Source organism: Nerophis ophidion, linkage group LG06, assembly GCF_033978795.1.
Source record: "Nerophis ophidion isolate RoL-2023_Sa linkage group LG06, RoL_Noph_v1.0, whole genome shotgun sequence".
Taxonomy (NCBI): domain Eukaryota; kingdom Metazoa; phylum Chordata; class Actinopteri; order Syngnathiformes; family Syngnathidae; genus Nerophis; species Nerophis ophidion.
In genome coordinates this window covers 27,306,305-27,333,349 of record NC_084616.1, presented here as the reverse complement: position 1 = coordinate 27,333,349, position 27,045 = coordinate 27,306,305, and the positions used below count along the sequence as shown (strand labels likewise).

The 27,045-nt window shown below is 39.1% G+C and overlaps 1 protein-coding gene across 1 annotated transcript in view; it reads left to right on the top strand.

Moving 5' to 3' along the window:
- The first annotated feature begins 876 nt into the window (after window positions 1-876).
- LOC133554450 (metabotropic glutamate receptor 4-like) overlaps window positions 877-27,045 on the top strand; it is a 478,293-nt gene continuing 452,124 nt past the window's right edge. The window contains exon 1 of the mRNA XM_061903242.1: window positions 877-1,123. The gene's annotated coding sequence lies outside the window, so the exon portion shown is untranslated. The remainder of the gene's footprint in view (window positions 1,124-27,045) is intronic.

Below are 27,045 nucleotides of genomic sequence, written 5' to 3'. Positions count from 1 at the left end.
GCTTTGCTCTGATTAGGGGGTACTTGAATTAAAAAAAAATTCACATGGGGTACATCACTGAAAAAAGGTTGAGAACCACTGATATAGTGCTCTGGAGCATTCACACAATAACACACAAATGTGTCTATAAAAATACATATTGCAACTATATTCATTTATATATATATATATATATATATATATATATATATATATATATATATATATATATATATATATAAATTTTACAAAGTAAAATAAAAAACACAAAAAAGTAAGTGGTCCATTTTCCTCTCGGGTTCTCATAGTAACCCTAGCATATTTTGGAGTAGGGAGGCTGCTGAGTCACTTGGTCCACTAATCAAAGTTGCACTGATTGGACTGATTGGTCAATAAGTGCAATCAGCACCGAGCTGATAAACAAAGAAAAGTAAATCTCATGGGGGGAAAAAAGATTGAAATGACCCCAGGGTGGAAGATCATGAGTGGTGCACTTCATAAAGCGTGTGTTCCCTGCAGTACCTCGAGGAGACACAAGTGGGCGTTTTACTTACAAATATGATCACATTTGAGATAGGCACCAGCGCCCCCAAAGGGAATAAGCGGTAGGAAATGGATGGATGGATAGATTGAGAAAGTCAACGCTGACAGGAGTGTTTACAAATACATAAAGCTACACACTGAAACCAAGCCCAGTAAATAATCAAAACAGTTTTCCCTCCATTTAATTTTAACTCCATCAAATATTAATCACATCAGTGCTGAGAAAATGTGTCATTTTTCTCCAGTGATAGAACACAAACACCTGCAGAGAGCACAGCGATGATCAGAGAGGGAGGTTGCACAAGGAAAAAAAAATCTCCCACTGTGGGCGGGAATTCTTATGCGAGCAAATTGAGGATTGTGAAGAGGAAAGAGAGAAAGGGAAAGTGAAAGCCCTTCAGCCACACTCGCCTCTGGACAGTGCCTGCACTGCACGGCGGGAAGGAAGATCCATGTCGGAATGCTGCGAACTGGAAGTTGAACAAGAAAACCCCGAGCGTCTTTGTCCTGTGCGTGGGTCTTTGCCGCTGGCGAGGGGCAAAAGAGAAGAAACTGGACGTCAACAGAAGAAGTTTATTGAGTCACTTTGAGGATCGAAGCGGTCAGTGTTTTTATTTGTTGACATTTCTCATTTGTTGCAGCGCGCATTCCATTCCGTTACACACAGATGTGCGCTTTTTCGCTGCATCGCAGCTCTAAAACTCCCCCCTTATTTTGTTATATGGTTTTGTCAGCATCTTATAGCGGGATAATGCTTATTTGTGGGTGTCCATTCGTCCCTCATCACACGTTCAACAGATGAATGGGGGATCACCAGGAGGGCGCACAGTGGAGCCCTTCATCGGCTGCCTAACCCCCACTTATCTGGGTGGTGCCTCCTCCTCGCACAGCACATACCCGAGGAGTCCGAAGGGATGGCTCCACTTCAAAGCGCATCCATTCATCAATTTCCTACCGCTTGTCCCTTTCGGGGTCCCGCGGAAGGGGGCGTGCTGGAGCCTATCCCAGCGGGACAAGTCGCCACCTCATCGCAGTGCCAACTTCAAAGTCGCGCAATTCCAAACGAGGCCACATTGCGCTCTTTCGGCGGGCTGATTGCGCACGTTGGCGGTGAGCTCATTCGTCACGTGACGTCACAATCAGGACGTGTTGAATGGGCTCTTGTAATGTTTTGCGCGACGGCGTGTGCGTCATGGGCCAGGGCTTGTGCAGGCTTGGCGTTCACCAGTAGCGCCTTCAAATTGCTGCGAGATTTTTTTTTTTTACAGGAGTGAAAAGAGACTTCGGAAGTATTGCTGTCTGCACGCAACATACATGGAACCTCTCTGCACCTGCAGTGCAAAAAAATTAAAAATAAAAATACCAGAAAATCACAGCATTAGACAGTATTTTATTGTCTAATGGGGTGCTGGAGCCCAACTCATATTTATTTATCCATCCATCCATCCATTTATTACCGCTTATTCCTTTTGGGGTCGCGGGGGGCGCTGGTGCCTAGCTCAGCTACAATCGGGCGGAAGGCTACGTACACCCTGGACAAGTCGCTACCTTATCACAGGGCCAACACAGATAGACAGACAAGATTCACACTCACATTCTCACACTAGGGCCAATTCAGGTGCATGTCTTTGGAGGTGGGAGGAAGCCGGAGGGAACCCACGCAGTCACGGGGAGAACATGCAAAGTCCACACAGAAAGATCCCGAGCCTGGGATTGAACCCAGGACTACTCAGGACCTTCGTATTGTGAGGCAGATGCACTAACCCGTCTTCCACCGTGCTGCCCGATATTTATTTATTTTAATTTTAAAATCTACTCTGGCGACTTGTTCCGGGTGTACCCTCGCCTCCCGCCCGATGGTAGCTCCAGTGCCCCCCGCGATAAATGGTAGTAAATGGATGGATGGATTTACTCTAACATTACTCTCTTGAAGGAATCAATAAAGTACTATCTATCTATTTATCTCAGGGGTCACCAACGCGGGCACCAGGTAGCCCGTAAGGACCAGACGAGTCGTCCGCTGGCCTGTTCTAAAAATAGCTCAAATAGCAGCACTTACTAGTGAGCTGCCTCTATTTATTCAATTGTATTTATTGACTAGCAAGCTGGTCTCGCTTTTCTTGACGTTTTTAATTCAAGAGAGACAAAACTCGAATAGAATTTGAAAATCCAAGAAAATATTTCAAAGACTTGGTCTTCCCTTGTTTAAATAAATTCATTAATTTTTTTACTTTGCTTCTTATAACTTTCAGAAAGACAATTTTACAGAAAAAAATTCAACCTTAAAAATAATTTTTGGATTTATAAACACATATATAACTCTTTACCTTTTAAATTCCTTCCTGTTCTTTCCTGACAATTTAAATCAATGTTCAAGTGATTTTTTTTTTATTATTGTAAAGAATAATAAATCAATTTTAATTTAATTCTTCATTTTAGATTCTGTTTTTTCGACAAATATTTGTGAAATATTTATTCAAACTTATTATGATTAAAATTCAAAATAAATATTCTGGCAAATCTATAAAATCAGTAGAATCAAATTTAAATCTTATTTCAAAGTCTTTTGAATTTCTTTTAAAGTTTTTGTTCTGGAAAATCTAGAAGAAATAATGATTTGTCTTTGTTAGAAATATAGCTTGGTCCAATTTTTTATATATTATAACAAAGTGCAGAGTGGACTTTAACCTATTTAAAACATGTCATCAAATTCTAAAATTAATCTTAATATGGAAAAATTACTAATTATGTTCCATAAATTCTTTTTTTAATATTTTCAAAAAGATTCCAATTAGCTAGTTTATGTCTTCATTTTTTTTGGTTGAATTTTGAATTTTAAAGAGTCGAAATTAAAGATAAATTATGTTTCAAAATTTTATTTTAATTTTTTTCGTGTTTTCTCCTCTTTTAAATCGTTCAATTAAGTGTTTTTTTCATCATTTATTCTCTACAAAAAAACATCCGTAAAAGGACAGAAAATGTACGACGGAATGACCGACAGAAATACACATTTTTTTATATAAATAGATTTATTTATTAAAGGTAAATTGAGCAAATTGGCTATTTCTGGCAATTTATTTAATTGCGTATCAAACTGGTAGCCCTTCGCATTAATCAGTACCCAAGAAGTAGCTCTTGGTTTCAAAAAGGTTGGTGACCCCTGATCTATCTATTACCGTAAGACTTAGGTTGCTATCATGTTTCACAGCAATTAACTGTTATTTTGCAGTAAAACACTGTCATTTTAGTCATCTGTTTTATCAAAAGGCTTTGATTGATTGATTAATACTTTTATTTGTTGATTGAACAATACAGTGCATATTCCGTACAATTGACCACTAAATGGTAACACCCGAATAAGTTTTTCAACTTGTTTAAGTCGGGGTCCAGTTAATCAATACATGGTATAAATAAATATTCTCAGCATAATACAGTCATCACACAAGTTAATCATCAGAGTATATACATTAAATTATTTACAATGTAAATAATGTAAATGGCACGGTGGACCAGGGTTTGTATCTGCAACACTGACTATAAAATGCTTCCACACAGAACTTATTCTTATATATGTATGTGAATGTATATATATATATATATATATATATATATATATATATATATATATATATATATATATATATATATATATATATATATATTAGGGGTGGGCAAATTAATGCGTTAATTACGAGTTAACTCATCAATCTATTAACGCCGACAATTATTTTATCGCACATTTGCGTATGTTGTTTACATACTTTTATTTTGTTAACGCCTTTTCTTAAAAAGATGGCGTCACCCGGATGGGCTTCGGGGTCGAGGGGCTGTTGGTAAAGATGGAACATTTGGCAAAAATACCGGATAATTCAGCAAATTTCATGGCTGGCTTACAGCGTGGTCACTCCGGGATCACTTACGACCGCCAGACAATTCTGGATGTGGATAGATCAGGCCGTTTTGGACTGAATGACGCGTGCTTGCTAGACCGGCTAGCTAGCATGGGAATACTTTGCCGGCTACATCCAGCGGCCTGTGAAGCAGCGGAGTATATGTGTTGTCTGTCTATTTATGAATAATGCAGACGAGGAGTGTTGGCTGAGTTCTTAACGTTTGCTTTCAGAGCGTGCATATCACAACATACAAGATGCCGTCATGGCGACACAACCTATACCGGGTTACTGCGCATGCTCGTCACTCCTGTTGCATGCTGGGTAGGGTAGTTCTTTTTTTCCCTGGCTCATAACATCACAATATAGTACCATGTATATGCGTTCAGTTTATCAAAGCACCAAGCAAACAATCGGAAAATTCCCATCATATCAATTCCTAGATATGGTCATAATTATTTTAAGTGCACTACGCAGAATAAACACAACATTATTAATATTGCTACTACGGATAATTTGATCAAAAATTCCCTAAAACAGCCCACTACCTATAATATAGGTTTTTCAAACATAAGATCCCTGATAAAAAAAATGTTTCTGCTGTTACCTCAGAAATTGCCTGTTCAGATGTTATGATTTGGGCTCAGAGATTTGTATGTAGATTATATTTATTTTCCATAACAAACAGGATAACTTAAATACCCTGGCAGTGGCAATAAGCTTAAATGTTTGTATTTACATTTTTTGAGTTGATTGTCATAAAATATGCTATTTAACTGCTACTGTTTAACAAGGATTGATTTAAATTGTGTTTGCACAACAAATGTTTTGGCGCTTTTGTTCATGTGAGAGAATATTCCAATAAAGGTGCACTACACACTACTTTTGAATTCATTATTGGGCTTTGCGTATACAATGCAGTTAATAGCGATTAATCGGAGAAATAGTGCGATTAACTTCAATTAAAATTGTTAATCGTTGCCCAGCCCTAATATATATATATATATATATATATATATATATATATATATATACATTGCAGGCCAAAAGTTTGGACACACTTCTCCTCATTCAATCCGTTTTTTTTATTTTCATGACTATTTACATTGTAAATTGTCACTGAAGGCTAAAACTATGAATTAACACGTGGAGTTATGTACTTAACAAACAAAAAAAAAGGTGAAATAACAGAACATTTTTTTCTTTAAAATAGCCACCGTTTGCTCTGATTACTACTTTGCACACTCTTGGCATTGTCTCGATAACCGCCAAGCACACCTGGGAAGTGAAAACCATTTCAGGTGTCTACCTCTTGAATAATCAGAGCAAAGGGTGGCTATTTTGAAGAAACTAGAATATGATAAATGTTTTCAGTTATTTCACCTTTTTTTGTTAAGTTCATAATTCCACATGTGTTCATTCATTGTTTTCACGCCTTCAGTGACAATCTACAATGTAAATAGTCATGAAAATAAAGAAAACACATTGAATGAGGAGAAGTTGTGCCCATATTTTTGGTCTGCAGAATTTGATTCAGAGTGAATGAAACACGTTTTATTGGACAGGTTGTAGGCTTTTTGCTACAAAAAGTACTCCCTTTATTTCAATAACGTGCAGTCATGTGGATTTGATTCACTTTATTTCAATGAATAAAGTTCACACTGTATAACACAACATTTTAGAATGAGGACTTTTCCCATGAACGCACACACACACACACACACACACGCACACACACGCACACACGCATGTACACATGAACACACGTTCAGCTTGTGTTGCTGCCGCAACTCGCTGCATTAACGTAGCAGACATGCTGCGCTGTATTTTGACAACATAAATGCTATATTTCGCCAACTGTGACAGGGTTGACAGCACAAAGGCTCACCTGGTCTCTTACAGGGAGAGCAAGGCACCCTAAGAATAGATGCATACACTTCACCAAACTGTGTTATGAGAAAATCATTATTTCTGCCCATTATGATCTCTCAATTTAACAAATATTAATATATTGCCTTTTCAGCTTCCGTTTTGAATCCATGTTGGCATGGACATTTTTGTGTTGCCAGGTTGACTCTTAAGATATCTAGTGTCAAGCAGGGGTCTCCAATCTTTTTTGCACCACTGACTGGTTTATTGTTGGCATTATTTTCATGGACCAGCCTTCCACGTGTGGCAGCTACACCATATTGCCAAACGTATTTGGCCACCTGCCTTTACTCACATATAGGGATGATGTTTTTATAAGAAATTATCGAGTTCGAGCCTTTTATCGAATCCTCTTATCGAACTGATTCCTTATCGATTCTCTTATCGAGTCCAGATAGGTTGTTGTACATGGAAAAAACAAAAACAATATTTGGTTTAACAAAAGCTCACATTTTTATTACATAACAAAAAAATAAAATCTAATAAATAAATAAATATGGACTGTTACCCCCCTTAAAAAAATAAAATAAAATAAATAAATATTGACTGTTGTTACCCAAAGTATATTAAGTGGGATTTTTCAGAAAAACAAATATATACAGTAACACAAAAACAACCTGTCTCTGTGATCACTATAGGTGTATAAATAATAATATAGTGTTAAATCAGTCCCTTGGGCAAAAAAATGAAAATAATACAGCGCTCCAAAAAGTGCACTTCTGCTGCTATTTGACATAACTGTTTGTTATGATGCTTTGACATTTTTGCACTTTATTTCTTTATTGAAAGAAAATTCTATGAAGAGAAAAGTTGTTTGCAAATGTGGTTACAATGCTAAAAAATGAAAAGTTAATGCTAAAAAAAACAAATACACTTTATTTAGTTAACATTATTTCTTTATAGGGGGAAAGATGTGATGTTATGAGCTAAGAATATAACAACTACACTACTCCCGTCTAAAGGCAAAACCCAGTAACTCAATTTTTGTCCAAACTGAGCTGATAATAATTTTGGAGTTCCTAGGTGATATGCTTTACATTAGTGTATCCGATATTGTAATTTATTCCGTAAGTAAGCTGTTACGCGCATGGCAGGACCTAGCAACTACCACATAACCGCGTAGATACAACAGAAAAACCTAGTATCTCAAGGGACCAATTGGAGCTTCTTTGTCAGTCGCCTTATTGTCTTTAATGAGACATTTGCACGGATGGGGGCCGACGGTCAACCTGATAATGTGATATTATGGCACGAGGGGATATTTGGAAGATTGGCCCAGGACGTTGCAAGCACCTTCATTAAATGTATTGTTGTTGATTCTTCCCCTTGCATACTCTTTTGGGCAGATAACTGTGGAGGTCAAAATAAAAACTGGACGCTGTACACGGCTCTTACCCAATGTGCAAACGCAGAATGGGGCCCACCCGAGATTGTGATAAAATGTCTGGAGAAAGTGCACACGTTCATGAGAGCAGATTCAATCCATGGCTCAATCGGCAAGAAAATGAAAGCTCAAGAAAACAACTATACGTTTGATGACTTTTTAGATCTTTTTAAGACATCATCAAGATAGATTGGTTTTCCTTTGTTTTATCAAAATCAGCTAGACGTGAGTTACTAAGTTTTGCCTGTGGACGGGAGACTACCCAGCATGCAACGGGAGTGACAAGCATGCGCTGTAGCCCCGAAAAGTGTTGTTGCTAACGTCACCCGGCACCTAAGGAGAATGAGGTTATGAGCATGCTGTGGAGTAAACTTTAAGAACTCAGCCAACATGCCTCGTCTGCATTATTTATAATTAGACAGACAACACCTATTCAGTGTGATTTTGTTTTGTTTACAAGGAAAGAAAAACAAAAGTAAAAGAAGGTAGTTGTCATATATGTATGTGCTGCGGTTGCTTTAAGAACATTGCGACAGCTGCCGTAAAGGAGGTGCGTTGCTAACCTGGTTGCTATGTTTCCGGTTGGTCGTAAAAGTGTTGGTCATGTGTTTGTACCCTGCTCAAATCTCTCAGTAAAGTTATTCATTGGATTATACCTTTTTGTTTTTAACTTTATTACACCTTGGAGCGCTATTTTTCCTGCTTTCCCTATCTATGCCTAATGACTGAGCTACGTGACGTAATTTCTTGTGATGTCTCATGGGGCATATCTGGTCAGGACGGGATTGGTCCCAGGGATTCAAATAAAAAACCAACTCTTTTTCATTAATATAGTGGTCTCAATAATGGGTACCGGTTCTCAAAAAGGGATTCGAGTCCGAGGACTCGGTTCTTTTCTTATGGGACAACCGGGATTACCGGTTTCCAGTATCATCCCTACTCACATCTGCGATGAGATGGCGACTTGTCCAGGGTGTACGCCGCCTTCGGCCCGATTGTAGCTGACATGGGCGCCAGCGCTCCCCGCGACCACAGAAGGGAATAAGCGGTAGAAAATGGATGGGATGGATCCCTACTCACATATGAAGTTGAAGTGCCATTCCATGGAATTGTCCAAAATGTTTTGGTATCTTGGAGCATTTATAAATAAATAAATACATGGGTTGTACTTGTATAGCGCTTTTCTACCTTCAAGGTACTCAAAGCGCTTTGACACTGCTTCCACATTTACCCATTCACACACACATTCATAAAGTTCCTTTCACTGGAACTAAGGGGGCAAGCCCAACTCCTGAAAAACAACCCCACACCATAATTCCTCCTCCACCAAATTTCACCCTCGGCACATTGCAGTCCAAAATGTAGCGTTCTCCTGGCAACTTCCAAACCCCGACTCGTCCATCAGATTTCCAGATGGAAAAGCGTGATTCATCAGTCCAGAGAAGGTGTCGCCACTGGACTTTAGAGCAGTGCGGACGTGCTTTATACCACTGCATCCGATACTTTGTATTGGACTTGGTGATAAATGGCTTAGATGAAGCTGCTCGGCCATGGAAACCCATTCCAGGAAGCTCTCTGCGTACTGTATGTGGGCTAATTGGAAGGTCACATGAAGTCTGGAGCTCTGTAGCAACTGACTGGGCAGAAAGTCTTTGCACTATGCGCTTCAGCATCCGCTGACCCGTCTCTTGTCAGTTTACGTGGCCTACAACTTGGTAGCTGACTTGCTGTTCTCAAACTTTTCACTTTTCTTATAATAAAGTTGACATTGGAATATTTGGGAGCAAGGAAATACCACGACTGGATTTGTTGCACAGGTGGCATCCTATGACAGTTCCACGCTGGAAGTCACTGAGAGCGGCCCATTCTTTCACAAATACTTGAAGAAACAGTCTCCATGCCTAAGTGCTTGATTTTATACACTGGGTCAAGTGATTAGGACACCTGATTCCCATCATTTGGATGGGTGGCCAAATACTTTTGGCAATATAGTGTACATCCCGCAAAAATGGATGTATGAAATATACAACTCAACATAACGCTGAATTAGTGGGAGCCTTGGCATTTTCCCTTTGCAGAAAAGCTCTCCGATGACTTGTTTTTTACTCATTTTTGCTACCTTGTGCGCTTATTTTTTGGTTTACGTATCTATTGCGTTACACGTGATACGTCATTGTCGAGGACAAGAGCATAGATTTATAATAAAACTACGTATACTTGCCTACAGTTCCAAAATATTTACATGGATTTATATTACTATTCTAAAAGTTTCTATTACAATTTAAAAAATTATGTTACTATTGTAAAAGTTGTGTTCATATTTAATACATAGATAAACTTATGTATGCTCTTTTGGTGCAATTTTCCATACAAAAACACATCCGTTAACTACTTGTGCAAAAGGGCTATGAGCAATGATTGCAGCACTTTAACTTATCAGGCCAAGGAGGTGTGTATTTTCTTCCTTCAGCACACTTTTATATGCAACAATTTAGCACACTTGCCATAGCACTTCTCCATCTGCCTTTTGAACTTGAACTACTATGGGGACTTTATCATTTATCTGTCCTGAGCTTCCGTCATGCAACAACCTACTGTTTAATAGTGGTCTCCATGTTATTTTATTTGTATCATTATGTCTGAGTTTGTGTATTTTATTGTACTGATTATGTCTATTATTGGTGCTGTCTAACTTAACTTTTTATGGACCTTGTTGGCTATACCACCAACCTGCCGGGGACTGCAGATGAAAAATACAATTTGGCTGCAATCTGGCACATTTACATTTTAGATGTTCATTAATGTGCATTGTTCCATGTAACAAATTTATAACAAATATAACAAATGGCAACTTCCTATCAGGTGTTATATTATACATTTATAAACAAGCTTATTATTGTGTGTAGTGCGACTGGCGGCATTTAGGTTGTTTATAAATGATTTAATGTGTGCAGCCTGGTAGTAAATGCATCACGGACCATTTGGGAACCACTGGTGTAGACTCCAGGTTTGCTTTCTTTACTGTAAACACAGATGTTTTGGTACTTAGCTCTCAAACTCTGATTGTCCTATTTATTGTGGTAGATTCATGATTATGGTTGGACAGAGACAACTACTTCAGAATTTACTGTTGACAGAAAAAAAAAAAGAAAAAAAATTAAAATGCTTTGTACCCCGGGGGAATATCTGCAGGTTGTCATTAAGCTTCAACGCTTGGAGGAGCGCCAAAAAACAACGTAAAAGACTTACTGTCAGCACAGTCAGCTCCTTTGGAATTTTACATACAAATGATATCATTTCCTCGATCCCTTTTCTATGCAACAACTTTATATTTCCAAAAGTATTTGGCCACCCATCCAAATGAGAATCAGGTGCCCTAATCCCTTGACCCGGTCAAGCACTTATGCATGGAGACTGTTTCTACAAACATTTGTGCAAGAAAGGGCCCCTCTGTGATTTCCAGCGTGGAACTGTCATAGGATACCACCAGTGGAACAAATCCAGTCGTGAAATGTTCTTGCCCCTAAATATTCCAAAGTCCCCTATTATAAGAAAAGTGAAGAGTTTGGGAACAACAGCAAGTCAGCCACCAAGTGATAGACCACGTAAACTGACAGAAAGAGGTCATCGGATGCTGAAGCACATAGTGCAAAGACTTTCTGCACAGTTAGTTGCTACAGAGTTCCAAACTTCATGTGACCTTCCTATTAGCCCACGTACAGTACGCAGAGAGCTTCATGGAATGGGTTTCCATGGCCGAGCAGCTGCCTCTAAGCCATACATCACTAAGTCCAATGCAAAGCGTCGGATGCAGTCATGTAAAGCACGTCGCCACTGCTCTAGAGTCCAGTGGCGACACCTTCTCTGGACTGATGAATCACGCTTTTCCATCTGGCAACCTGATGGACCAGTCTGAGTTTGGAGGTTGCCAGGAGTATTCTACATTTCGGACTGCATTGTGCCGAGGGTGAAATTTGGTGGAGGAGGAATTATGGTGTGGGGTTGTTTTTCAGGAGTTGGGCTTGGCCCCTTAGTTTCAGTGAAAGGAACTTTGAATGCTACAGGATACCAAAACATTTTGTACAATTCCATGGGATGGCACTTCAAGTTCTTATGTGAGTAAAGGCAGGTGGCAAAATACTTTTGGCAATATAGTGTAAGTGTTTGTGCCATACATTACAGCACGCCTATGAGTGCCTTCACCCGCAGCCATGTGGCTTAGATGGAGCGTTAACACAGAAGATTTTTGGCTACTGAACAAACAAACAGGATAAAGATACCCATATACCCTCTGTTCCATATCACTGCTTCATGCACACTCCACCTGCACTTCTATGTTGCCTTTATGTGCTGACCACAATTTGACAGTCCCCGGAAAATAAAACCAGATCTGTTCCACACGATCCTAATCCTATTTTCTAAACTGCTGATTCCTCTTTGTTTTTTATGAGACTTTGTCATTTCTACTGTGTGGCTTTTAGGGGATATTGTTTTCCTTATTTTTAGCTTGAGGACCATGCATTTTCCCCCTAAAAGCAAGAAAAGAAGTGATGTCTGAACTGTGTTTTACCTCGTCAACTCCAGTATAGATGGATGGGAAACTTGAAACCTGCGGAACTTTCTGCAAGTTTACTACTGATTGGTCGTGCTCCAATCTGTATTTTAAAGGGGACCTATGATCATTTTAATTCACTTTTAAATTCCTCCTTAGTGGTTTCGATATTAGGTCTTGGATATGCTTTGGTGTAAATTTTGCTCCACGGTTTTTTGAGTCTGTCTGCAAGATGTTCGTTCGTGGAGTCATTCGCGAATTGCAAATGAAACCTCGCCCCACCTTCTTCAAAACTGTCACCTTATCTTTTGAAAATGTACACTGTTTAAGTAAATGACAGATGATATCTTTCTATTACCTAAAACCTTTTATATTAGCTACTTCTCTTTGTTTTTAATGTCTATTTTCTATTTTCTGCTGGATTTTCTCACTATTTTATGCTGCAGCTGTCACATTTCATGTCATATTGTACATGGTAATTGTTATATACTGTATATATGATATAGACATAATATAATATATCAGTATATATAATACAGTATACTGTACATAAATATTACGTATGTATGTTATATTTTATATCACTATAGTTTGTCTATTTATACCTGCATTGTCCCTTCCATCCTTACACTTTCCATCATTGTAATTAAGCTACTGTGTGGAACAATTTCCCTTGTGGATCATTAAGGTTTGTCTAAGTCTAAATATCTTCAAGTAAATGTCGCTTTTTTTTTCCAGGCTGGGTCAAAAATCAGTTACGTAAACATTGTATGGATTCACCATGTCACAACATTAGATACACCTTCCCACTCTCCGAATGATTCAGATGCTGCATAAAAAAATAAAACATTTTTTTAGCAGGATTTATGTCACTGCATGTCACAATTGTGTGTTATTATGCACATGCCAAAATTAGATGAAGATAAAACCTTATCCTTCCTGTACATCCACCTCACTGATATGTCACAACATAGCCAGGCTGCAAAACCCCGCAACAGTGACGTCCAAAACTGTGTGCAAACTTACTCCAAACTGCATGCACCTTAAGATTTTATAATGTGCCATTGTTTAACACAAGTATATAACATTGTAAAACATGTTTAAGTCAGAAAAGACCTCCTTAAACAGGTAAAAGATACATTAACAATTCGGTACGTAATAAAACATAATAAATTCTTGTCATTCTACAAACGAAACACCCCAGAATATTTCACTCACAGAAAGTACTTTTTTCTTTCATGCTTTGATGCAGTGCTCCTCTTTATGCTTTGGCCCTGTCAGTTTTTAAACAATGCTCAATCTGTCACTATGGAAACAGCAATGGCAACTGCTTTCCCCCCTGCAATTAGTATCATACATGTATAATAAGTGTCTTGATTGTGATTGCTTATCTGAAAACTAAGACATTTTTTTTCATAGAACCGTGCATCTATGCATTCAGTTACTAAGGCCCCTTCTACACACTGCAAAAACTGAAATCTATGTATGATTAAATAAGGGTGACATTTGCTTATTTTCTGTCTGATAAGATAATTCTTCTCACTCAGCAGATTTTATGTTAGTCTTTTACTTTTTTTAAGGGTTTTGGTCCTAAATTATCTCAGTAAGATATTACAGCTTGTTGCTGAGATTTGATGACCTACAGTATATTGAGTAAAAAATGCTTGAAACTAGAATATCAACTGTTGCATAGCTGTGTCATCAACACTCACAAGTATAAAAATACTTTTTTAAAGTAATAATTTCGTGTTTCAATCATGAAAAAAAAAAAATCATGACTTTGACTCAATTATGGCTCATAATTAAAACAGATGCTGTTTCATTTTCAATGAAACAATAGAAAATATGTATTCATATAGTAGTAAAGTTGTTATTAGTGAGAATATACTAATTTTAAGGTATTTTTGGGTTCATAGAGGTTTGTTAATTTTAGTTGTTTTGGAAAGTCTTGACAAGCCAAATGTTCTTGTTCTATAGGCAGACAATTTTGCTTAGTTCAAATGAAAATACCCCTATTTTTATTTTTTTTTCTTGTTTTTGAACACTGACTTTTTGCAGTGCACACAATGGTTGTTTAAGACCCCCTCCACCCTCCGTGAGCCGGTGCAATGCGACCTAATACGCATGTATGGAAAATGCACACGTCATAGTCACTTTTGTGTGAAAGTTCTTAAATTTAACTTATCTGAACAATATCCAGTTTTGTGCTATTTCAATTAACTTGAACCCAGTGTGTTGTGGGGCCCTATTGTATTGAATTACACCTGAGACATCATAAATTAATCAAATCTTTTAATAAAAATGTAAAAATAAACAATGTGACGGAGAATATTTTACATCAATCAATCTAGAGAACTAGATATATGGTCAGGACACTCCTCACTCTTTTGCCTTCACCTGCATTGTCCATTAATTTTTGGTGACTTTATATACTGTACTCGGGACCTAGACGTTGAGTCCGCGACATACATGGCGGACAATCACTGATCCAGTGTGCTTTGCCAGTCCAAAAGCATTCACCATTTTCCGTGGTCATCCCTCGACGGCCAGGTCTGAGAAGTGTTGTATCTGAAATAGCTGCAATCGCTTTCTCTTAAGGTATTCCTTTTATGATTTCCAGATGGAAGGAGTAACACAGGCATGTCTGGATGACTCGCCTCCATATTTCCAGTGGTTAGCTCCGAGTTACGAAACCGCTTTATTATAAAGGTGGCTGTGGCGCCTTCTTTCTGACGTCACTTCCTGTGTGGGGCGCGGTTTTTCTGGCATCACTTCCTCTCCGAACTCAGTTTGTAAATGATCAATGAGTCCATACAAAGCTCAGAGTCGGGGATTCAAGAAATCCACGGCGCACTTACCCGTGTAAAAAATTGTCCGAGGAGAGGGAACTTAAACGATAGTTTAGTGTAGCTGAAGCGGGGCTTAGACTAAATAATTATTTGGTTAAGGGGTTATTCGGCTTAGTGTAAACATGGCCTAAGACTATGTTGTGTTGGATTTTTTAAAAGGTTACATGGTGGCAAGAGTATGCCCTATCACAGATTTTGTACAAGGTTTGTTCCATTATTACTTTTCATCTCATTTTTAACTGCTATTTTTTATGTAAGTGCATTTTTTTAATATGCTTAACCCCTGCCAGCGAAGGACTGCAATTCACGCCCAAGTATTTTAATGGTGTGCACTTACGTTCCCTCGATCAGATAATTCATGTTTAAGTTTCATAGCATTTTCAGTGCCTTTCTTTACAACATAACTGTTTTCATAAACTGCCATATGACACCATGAGGATGAACTTTGTGAATTTCATCACACGTTTTGATGACTTCCGCTGAACATTGAGTGAATCCGAACCAACAGTATTGAGTGCTCGCTCAATGCAGTAAGACACCAAGTGACAGAGGCAGAAGTGATAAAGGTGTTGAAATCTGCCAAAATGCTTTCAAGCTGCTGGCCCAGATAAAACCATGGTTGGTTCCCAAGTGATGACCTGTAGTTGTCAGCTGTCAGTTGTCCCTGTGATCGCTTCATGTGACGCCTCATCAAAACAGGTAGCATACATTAGCTGGCAGAGGACTCTGATGGGGACTGTCCAAACGACTTCTGAAATACAAACGATGACTGACACAGCTTCAGGGCATTTCCTCCAGCTTAAAAATACTGAAGGGCAGCAATTTTCGATGACGTTAGTAAAATTCTTCCCATATATTGGAGTAGTTGAAAAGACAGATGCTTTAGAGTTTCATTTGAACAGCAAATAGCTGTAGGGAACGATACAGGTGGAGCTACGGGTGCTTAAAGTCAGTCAGTATACAGTAAGGGTCTGGGGCCTCATGTAACAACAGCTATGTGGTTTTAAAACAAAACCTATGTTCAAATCTAGAAAACTATGTACGCCACTAAAGATTTAGATGTATTAAAGTGTGTGCACTAGTGTTGTCCCGATATCAATATTTTGGTACTGGTACCTAAATTATTTAGATACTTTTCGATAGTTTTCTAAATAAAGGGGACAACAAAAACATTTCATTTTTGGCTTTATTTTAACAAAAAATCTTAAGGTACATAAACATATGTTTCTTACTGCAAGTTTGTCCTTAAATAAAATAGTGAACACACAGGACAAATGGTCTTTTATTAGTAAGTAAGCAAAGGCTCCTAATTTAGTTTGCTGACATGCAGTAACATATTGTGTCATTTTACATTCTATTATTTTGTCAACATTATTAAAGAAAAGTTGTAGAAAAATAATTATTAATCTACATGTTCATTTACTGTTTTTATTCCCATTGTTGCTTTTTAGTTTTTATTCTCATTGTAATATTTCTCTTTTTTGTTTCCATATAAACCCCCATTATTTACTTTTTACTTTTATTTAAATTGATCTCAACTCTGTACACTGCTGCTGGAATTTTAATTTTCCTGAAGGAACTCTCCTGAAGGAATCAATAAAGTACTATCTATGTTAATATATGCTTACTTCCTCTTTTAACATGTTGTATCTACACTTCCGTTAAAATGTAACAATCATTTATTCTTCTGTTTGGATGCTTAAAGGGACAAGCGGTAAAAAAAAGGGCACGGATGGACATTAGTTTTGGATGATACCACAAATTAGGCTATCAATCCGATGCCAAGTCCAAGAACATTGGTCATATTCAAAGTGAACGGCAGAGCGATTGTGAGCCAGTCATAGCCATGTCTCCGAAAACTGAACACATGCTGAAATAAATAAATGGATGTGTCAGGGAGAAAGTGAAGAAAAAGAAAGACGTTTGTGGGCAAAATTGACTTGAGTGCTGCACCCAGTTTCAAAAGATAGTTGTTACAATATATCTAAAAATTTAGAGGCGACAGTTGACTCAAAATACACCTTATATAAATGTAATTTGTGTAACTGAAAACAAAATGTGTTTGTACAGTAGCCTGCTGTTAGGTTCAAACTCCAAACTCTATTCAACTAGACAAGAAGCGAGTAATCAACCAGAGACAGAGTTCAATTTGGCTCATGAGGAGAGACTGTACACTCAGTTACAGCTTCACCGTACGCTCTAAGGTACAGTCTTATTTGGGAGGTCCATAGTTAACATCACTAAGGCTGCTTCTGAAGGGAGGGGTAATGCAAGCAGCCCCAGTAGACACAATACATGATTATCCATCAGGAAATGTACTGACAATAGTGATTTCGCCATGTCTCTGTTTTATCTGCGTTTAGGTACGCAATGTCCGTCCTTGGCTGTCAGCAGGCAGGGTCTGTAAACAAACTGCTGATACGAGACAAGTCGCAATGAAAGATTACAAGTTTTGCCTTTGCACAGATAGAAAAGTACAACTTCAGCACAATTGATAATAACTATAGCAACGGCCTGTGATAACTTATACATAAATATTCTAACACCTGCTCAAATGAGCCAGATTAGAGTTCCATATAAAAATTATGTCATATCAATAGGCCCCAGCTGCCGCCATCTCCCCCAGAGTCCTGTAAGAGAGAGTACGGCCAACTCGGTTTTAGATCAGTTTATTTATATAGCCCTTTATCACAAGTGTCTCAAAGGACTGCACAACGACATCCTCGGCTCAGATCCCACATTAGGGCAAGAAAAAAAACTCAACCTAATGGGATACAATCGGAAACCTTGGAGAGGACTGCAGATGTGGGGACCCGCCCTTGGGCAACCGGTGCACACAGATTTCTTGCCGGGACATATGGTACAATACAATCAGCAAGACAGGATGGAGCTAGACTGTTAAGTATTTAATACCTAAGTAGTAAACCCTTGAAGTCGCATCTTAAGTGCACAGGAAGCCAGTGCAGGTGAGCCAATATAGGCGTAATATGATCAAATTTTCTTGTTCCTGTCAAACAAGAATCATGTCTATCTTGATTGACTGGCGACCAGTTCACGGTGTAGTCTAAAGTTAACTGGGATAGGTTCCAGCTCCTTATGACCCTGAATAGCATTAGAATGAATGAATGACTAAAAACATTCTCAGACAGAACAGAAAGGAGTCATGGCTTCAGGGCCAGTGTCTTGGAACAGGCCATTTAAGATGTATTCATATATACATCAACGCCTAACAGGCTTCCTGCTGTCAGCAATGGAAAGGCTCCGCCTGAGTTCCTGAATCTTGCAATCCTGTTACAGCCAACCGGATCTTTGTGAACTATTCCTGTCATTCCTCACAGTTTGTGCAATTGGCTCGAGACATTTTCAATATTCTGAACAGTTGGGTGGGATTGCTGTCTGAACTACGTTTGTACTTTGTGTACACACACACACACACACACACACACACACACACACACACACACACACACACACATTCTTGTATTTGTTACCTTCTTGAGACCTCCGAAAAATGGCTACCTCTTTAGGACCACCCTTTCTAGATATATAAAGATTTGTATTTAGAACATTAATAATATATACATACTATGCAAATATAAAAAAAGGTAAGCATATCCTACATTTGTTTATTTTTTTGTAACTGTTTTTTAACCTTCATTATTTACTTCAAGTTATTTCAGTATGTCTCTCTATACATTTTTATTCATTTTTTGTAATTAATTTTGGCCAAAGGGAGCGCATTTCAATTTCCTACACTCACTTGTTATTACATATGTCGGCCAGAGGGGAAGAACTTCAAATTTTTACACACACTTGTTATTTCATATTTTGACCAGAGAGAGAGCGCTTTTAAAACCGACACATAGTCATTTGAAATATCACTCCTTTTATGGACCACCCTAATTTTGATAGATTTCACCACCAAATGAGACATTGTCTATTAGATGCAATGGTTTTCCGTATTGAGACCATGATTTTGGTCCTAACTTGTTCACCGGTCCTTATATGGAAGGTGCTTTTTTCTCTGTTGATGTTTCAAGAAGGGTAGATGCACGCACGCACGCACGCACGCACGCACACACGCACGCACGCACACACGCACGCACAAAACAAACAGTCATTTCAACAGGCTTGGGTTGAAAACAGCAAAGCAAGTCACTCCAAGCACTCCACAAACAACGGCAAGGAAGGAAGTAATCTCATTTTGCACCTGCTCTGCTTCACACTGAATGCTTATAGATTCACCACAGACATCAGATTTCCCCATTAGCTACGCTGAAAAAAGATGGATCCCCGACGCATTGCCCTTCTCACCTACACCGGTTCAAGACCCGATACACAGTAGATATCGGTATTAGAAAAAACATTGGGCATGATTAATTGCAGCTCTGCGTCCCCCTTTTTTGCCCACAATCCAAAGTGAGCTGAAGGTAAATATGAGGAAGCGGAATGTCATTGTTCCCGAGCAAAAAGCATATTGACTCTAGAGATGCCGCTGCAGGTCTTAGTTGATTGCTTTGCAAAAATTGGCCCCTGTAAGGCCTGGAATCGAAAAAAACAACAACAAAACAACAGAAAGTGGTGGATGCTTTTGGCGTTCTTGTTATTGCACTTGTTTTGTATTTTTAGGCAAACAATCACATCCTGAACAACTTTCCCAGTTATGATTAACAAGATTAAATTGTAAAGGGAGACCACCATTAGAGGCCCTTGGTGCCTTTGTGTTGTGCTTCTTAATGGGCCTGTCGGGCTGCAACGTGCACCACAGGTCCACTTAATGGCATCTTGATGTGTTTGAGCCCATTACTCAGAGGATGCTTGTCGCTGCCCTTGCCCCCTACAACCCCCCACACCCCTGCGGCCTTCTCTGCCACACTTGAGCTTTCTCCCCCTTAATGAGATGTCTATATACACACGCACACACACACAACGTCCTGATTAAGAATACAGCGGCTGCAGTATGGGATGTAGTGTAAACCACTCACAGCTTTCATGTTTGACACCTGTAAGTGGGGGATTCAAAAAAAAAAAAATCACACTGGCTTATTTTGCATGTACGCACACACACAAACCAATATCCTACCCTAATACCTTACTGTGCAATGTTACCCTTTGAGTGCAATACATCCGACACTGATTGTTATTTATTACGCCGGTACTCTTGTTTTGTTCTGCATATTGTACGGTATTTTGTATTTGTATAGTGTTTTGTATATTGTACACGATTGCCTATTATTTGTATTGGATAGTGGTCTGTTTATTTAAATTCTTAGTTTAATCTTTATTACCTCTTGTTTAATTTATTTTTATCCCAATTTGTTCCCACTACCGCACCCTTACTTGCCAACCTTGAGACCTCCGATTTCGGGAGGTGGGGGGTGGGGCGGAGGCGTGGTTAAGAGGGAGGACTATATTTACAGCCAATTCACCAACTCGAGTATTTCACATATATATATATATATATATATATATATATATATATATATATATATATATGCTAGAATTCAATGAAAGTCAAGTATATATGATATACTTGACTTTCATTGAATTTTAGCTATATATATTTATTTTATTATATATATATAAATAAAATGAATAGTTGAATTTCAGACGGCACCTATCAAATACACAGTAATAAAAAAACAGTTGTTCTACTAACTGTACTGTGCTTGCTGGTTACAAAAAAAAAGAACAACACTTATATTTCACTATTTGAGTAACGTCACTTCCGAGTTTCCAGAAGATGGCGCCAGTATGTGCTTTGGCCTGCTATCTCTCGCTGTCAGCTCTGTTCGTTTTTGTGTTGTTTGCGTCTATTTTCGTCTCTGTCAGCTCACTGCTTGTGTATGACCGCCAACACTGTTGGATATTTGCCCCTCTCCCACTGTGATCAACTTCGACGTTGGTTTTCGACGTCCCAGTCAGCTTTTTCCCCGGATTCCTGCCTTCCTTTCCCGCCTCGTGGCTCCTCTCCCCCGCCACCTGCGGGCTGTGTGTCGGGCCCCACCTGGATTAGTTGCGCCCTTGGACGTGCTGGCCCCCGCCAGGTTCGGTCTTGTGAACACATTATATTTGACAAATAAACGTTTATCCTGAAGGATTTCTTCACTTCGCGCGGACTTGACTTCCTCTGTGTGACGGAAACATGGCTGAGAGCCGGTGAGTCCGCCCCTCTAAATGAACTTCTGCCTCCGGAGTGGTCCTACTTTAATTCTCTGCGGTCGTCCGGTCAAAAAGGAGGAGGATTAGGAGTCGTTTTTAGAAATGACTTTAAATGCCGTCAGATTCGCCTGCAATCCTCCATTTCAAGCTTCGAACCGTGCATGTTTGAGCTGGAGGGGGCGTGGCCTCCAGCCCGGGCTGAATTTCGGGAGATTTTCGTGAGAAAATTGCTTCCGGGAGGTTTTCGGAGGAGACGCTGAATTTCGGGAGTCTCCCGGAAAATTCGTGAGGGTTGGCAAGTATGAACGCACCTTAGATTGGAGTGCTTAATCTTGTTATATGCAAATATAATGACAATAAAGTCCATTGTATTCTATTCAGTGGCAATTTTATGAACAAAAACACACACACGAGGTGTACTGTAAATCACATTTAAAATCTAGGAAAATGCAGATTTCTCAACATTGCAAACTGAATGTGTTGTTATCATATGCCGAGGGTGTCCAAAATTTTTCCAGACAGGGCCGCATTGAGAAAAATGTAAGCATGCGGGGCGGGAGCAAGTGGCGCTACTTCGATATAATTTGTAATACAATGTATCAAAAAAAATGAATCAAAAAAAGTTCTATCTATCTATCTATCTATCTATCTATCTATCTATCTATCTATCTATCTATCTATCTATCTATCTATCTATCTATCTATCTATCTATCTATCTATCTATCTATCTATCTATCTATCAATCAACAAAACAGGAAAAGCCTGAATTAAAACACTACACACAGGAAGACACGAAAAAACTCCAAATAAGTCACAGCGTGATGTGACAGTACTTTGAGACAAGCACTATAGTCATGCATTGTTGGTTATGGTTTGCGAGAACAACTTTTTACTGTCAATATCAGCTTCAGATTTTTATTTGTTTTATGATTTCTGCTGGTGGTGTGTGCCTCCACATTTTTTTCAATGACAAAAATGTACCTTGGCTCAAAAAAGGTTGAAAAACACTGGTCTATAGAACATTTCTTCATGTTTTCTAAATGTGTGTCTATTATGTTCCAGACTTAACCGGGGCTCACACAAAGGTTTTCTAAATCTGAAAAGATTTTTAATCTGTTACAGACCCAACACATAACGATTCAAAATGAGGCATTGAGCAGTTTTGATCTTGACGTGTGTGGTGTGCTGCGATGATATCCTCACAGCACAGCACACACAAACACCGCTCAGCTGGTATAATCCATGCTTGTTTTATAATTCAAGTTAGCGCCGCGCTCTCCGTGGAATTTGCCAGTTTTTTTTGTACCCCAGCTGCAATGGAGACTATGTGGACATTTCTTAGTCGATACAAACACGATTCTAGACGGCGGCTGCTTCACAGCTCAGTGCACGCATGTATTAGCACACGCACACACATGCGCTGGCAAACGCTTTAGGGTGTTCTCTTCTTAGATGTCTTACTCATGGAGAGAAATATTAGAACTTGGCATGGGGTGCATTTGATGTATTGGGATGTTCCACTAGATTTAGCTCTATTTGTTCTGCCAGCTTAAGCAAGTAGGAATATATGACTCCTATATTCATGACTACCATAGACTTGAGCGGGGTACATTTCTAAGGCCCCCTTTACACTAAGCCGGATAAGGTTATCATGGGTAAATCACACCTAACCTTATCCTTGTCTAGGAACAGGTGGGTGCCATGGTTTGGTATAAAAGCAGCTTCCATGAAATGCTCAGTAATTCACAAACAAGGATGGAGCGAGGGTCACCAATTTGTAAGCAACTTGTCGAACAGTTTTAGAACAACATTTATCAACGAGCTATTGCAAGGAATTTAGGGATTTTACCATCTACGGTCCGTAAAATCATCAAAAGGTTCAGAGAATCTGGAGAAATCACTGCACGTAAACGATGATATTACGGACCGTTGAGCCCTCAGGCGGTACTGCATCAAAAAAAACCATCAGTGTGTAAAGAATATCACCACATGGGCTCAAGAACACTTCATAAAACCGCTGTCAGTAACTACAGTTGGTTGCTACATCTGTAAGTGCAACTTAAAACTCTGCTATGCAAATCAGAACCCATTTATCAACAACACCAAGGAACGCCGCCGGCTTCGCTGGGCCCGAGCTCATCTAAGATGGACTGATGCAAAGTGGAAAAGTGTTCTGTGGTCTGACGAGTCCACATTTCATATTATATTTGGAAACTGTGGACGTGGTGTCCTCCGGAACAAAGAGGAAAATAACCATCCAGATTGTTATAGGCACAAAGTTCAAAAGCCAGCATCTGTGATGGTATGGGGGTGTATTAGTGGCCAAGGCATGGGTAACTTACACATCTGTGAAGTCACCATTAATGCTGAATGGTCCATACAGGTTTTGAAGCAACATGTTGTCATCCAAGCAACATTATCATGGACGCCCCTGCTTATTTCAGCAAGACAATGCCAAGCCACGTGTTACAACAACGTGGTTTCGTAGTAAAATAGTGCGGGTACTTTCCTGGCCCGCCTGCAGTCCAGACCTGTCTCCCATCAAAAACGTGTGGCGCATTATGAAGCGTAAAATACGACAGCGGAGACCGCAGACTGTTGAACGACTAAAGCAAGAATGGGAAAGAATTCCACTTTCAAATGTTGTTTATTTAGTTTTTATGCAGCATCATCTACAAAGATACAACAAATTGTTTTTGCCTCATGGACACATTTACAACAGCAGTTAATTTCATTCAAAAATTTCAGGTTCATTTTTATACTTGGCAAACTCACCCCGCGGGCCGGATGAAACCTGTACGTTTGACACCCCTGGTTTAAGGGGTTATCCAGCTTAGTGTAGACAGGGCCTAAAGCTCTTACTTTTAAACTGGGGCTGTGACTATACCCAGTATACCCAATTCAACCCAGCAGTGATCTTCAGCGTTACATGCGAATAAACCAGGTTTACATTTTGAACCAAATACTACCTAGAGCAACAGTTTTGGACTGGCTGGTTCTAGGGTAGGCAATGTGCATCCATTGTGGTAGCTTGGTGCTGCAGGGTATTCCGAGTTGCTGCGAGTCAGCCAGCTGCTGGGGTAGTGATGTTGTGTGTCAGCCTGTCTGTGAGCTTATTTTTTTTATTTATTTTTTTGTTGTTGTGTATATATGTATGCGGAGGTATGTGTGTATATGTATGTTTGTATGTATGTATGTATATATGTGTGCATGTATGTATATATATATGTGTGTATGTGTGTATGTATGTGGGTATATATATATGTATGTATGTGTATGTATATATGTGTATGTGTGCATGTATGTATATTTATGTGTATATGTGTGTGTGTATGTATATGTATGTGTGTGTGTGTATGTATGTGTATGCATGCATATGTATGTATGTGTGTGTGTGTATATATATAAATGTGTGTGTGTGTGTGTGTGTGTGTGTGTGTGTGTGTATGTGTATGTGTGTATGTATGTGTATATATACATATATGTATGTGTGTGTATTTATGTTTGTATATGTGTATGGATGTATGTGTGTATATGTATGTATATATGTGTGTGTATGTATATGTATGTGTACGAGTATGTGTATGTATGTGTATATATATACATATATATGCGTATATATATATGTGTATGTATGTGTATGTATATGTATATATGTATATATATATGTGTATGTATGTGTATGTATGTGTATGTATATGTATATATATGTATATGTATATATATATGTATATATATATATATATATATATATATATATGTATATGTATATATATATATATATATATATATATATATATATATATATATATATATATAATTAATTCTTTTTTGTTGTTGTTTTTTTTGTTTTGTTTTGTTTTATTTTAATTTTTTTTTCCTTTTCTCCCCTCCCTCAGGGGGATACTTCGACAGGGCGGTTGCTGGTTGTTCCATCTCCATCGTTGGGGTCCCTGCGGGTGGGGTGGGTGGTCCCCGCGGCCCTGCGCTGGGTAGTCCTGTGACGGCCGGCTCGGGTGGGGTGGCCTGGTGTGGGCCGCGACGTGCTCCCAGGGGGGGGGCGGGTGCTGGTGGGGCGGGTGCGGTCTTCCCGTCCGGCTGCGGGGAGTCTCTGGGTTCCCCCGGGCGGGGCGTCCCGTCTTTCTGCCCGTGTGGGGGGTTCTCTCTCGCTGGCTTGGGGTCTGGCCGTCCGCTGCTTCTCTCATGCCCTGTCCTCTGCCTGGCGCGTCTGTCTGCGGCCTGCTGCCGGCTCTTCCGGGTGGCGCGGTGGGCCAGGCTCTGGGGTTCCCGCCGCCGGCCGGCCTGGCTACGTGGGGCGGGTGGTCCCTGGTTCCCTGGGCGCCACACCTGCTGTTTGGGTTGGGCTCTCTGGGCGGCTGGGTCCGCACTCTGGCTCCCACGCACCCTAGTGGTCAAATATATTGTACACACAAACACACATATACTAATACAACACACACCGTTACTCATACATACAAACGTCCATACATTGGTACATATGCTCCCACATACATACACAAATACATTACATATCTACATACTCCAAGTCCGTCCATCCACGCGCACATTCACGGTATGAATATACATATACTGTGCATATACATTCACTGTACAGACAAACATACATATACTGTACATATACATTTACTGTACAAACATTCATATACACATTCTGTTCATATACAAGTACATGTATGTATGTATATGTACTTGTATATGAACATAATCATGTTTCATCAAACATATATCAACGCTGTTGCCCTAGGGTAAACTGGGTAACACAAGGCATATTGACAGAGCTTAAACCATTTTTACTATAACAATCTACAAGATTAATATAGGTTGCCTCTCTCTCTTCCCTTTCATCTTTCGGTATTCCTTCTTTTTTATTTTATTTATTTATTTATTTATTTTATTATCTTTCTAGCTATCATTATGTATATGTATCGTTGCATTTGAACAACTTTATAGTTGATAATAGAGGTAAACTATTGGTTTTGTTCATGATCAATAGCGCTTTTTCTATTGGTATTTGTATTGCTCCAGTTTTAGTGTAAAAATGCTCATTGTCATTACTATATTATTTATTTCACTAACTGCTTATTTGCTATCACTTTTACGATCATATTTGTACATATTATGTATGTGCTGGTGTTGTTCTATTGTTGTTGTTGTTATTGTTGTATTTGCTGTTGTTGTTTTTGGCTCTCTGTCTAATCCCCCTCTTATCCCCACAATTTCCCCCTCTGTCTTCCTTTTTTTCTCTTTCTATCCCCTCCTGCTCTGGCCCGGCTGCACCAAATAATAATATAAATACATTTAATAAAGTCACATTCAAATAAGACAACAAGAGAAGTATCCTACACTTCTCTTTTGTAAAGTAAATCTGAACAGCCGATATGGGCATCTACATCAACTATATGATTTGCCTGAGAAGCTGGACAGGACAAAAAAAAAAAAAAAAAAGGGTAGGCAATGCGCGGCTTTCTAGCCACAAGTGGCTCTTTAGCTTTTTCAAAAATGTATGAAAATGGAAAAAGATGAGGAAAAAAAAATTTTTTTAGTTTTAATATGGAGGACAAACTTGACACAAACCTTCCTAATTGTTAGAAATTCCACTGTTTACTGTTAAACATGCTTCACTGATGAGAGTATTTGGCGCGTGCCATTTTTGTCCTAACTGCGCAAGTGTTTAAACGCACCGTAGTTTGTTTGCATGTACAACTTTCCTTGACGCTGCCACAGAAAGACATGTT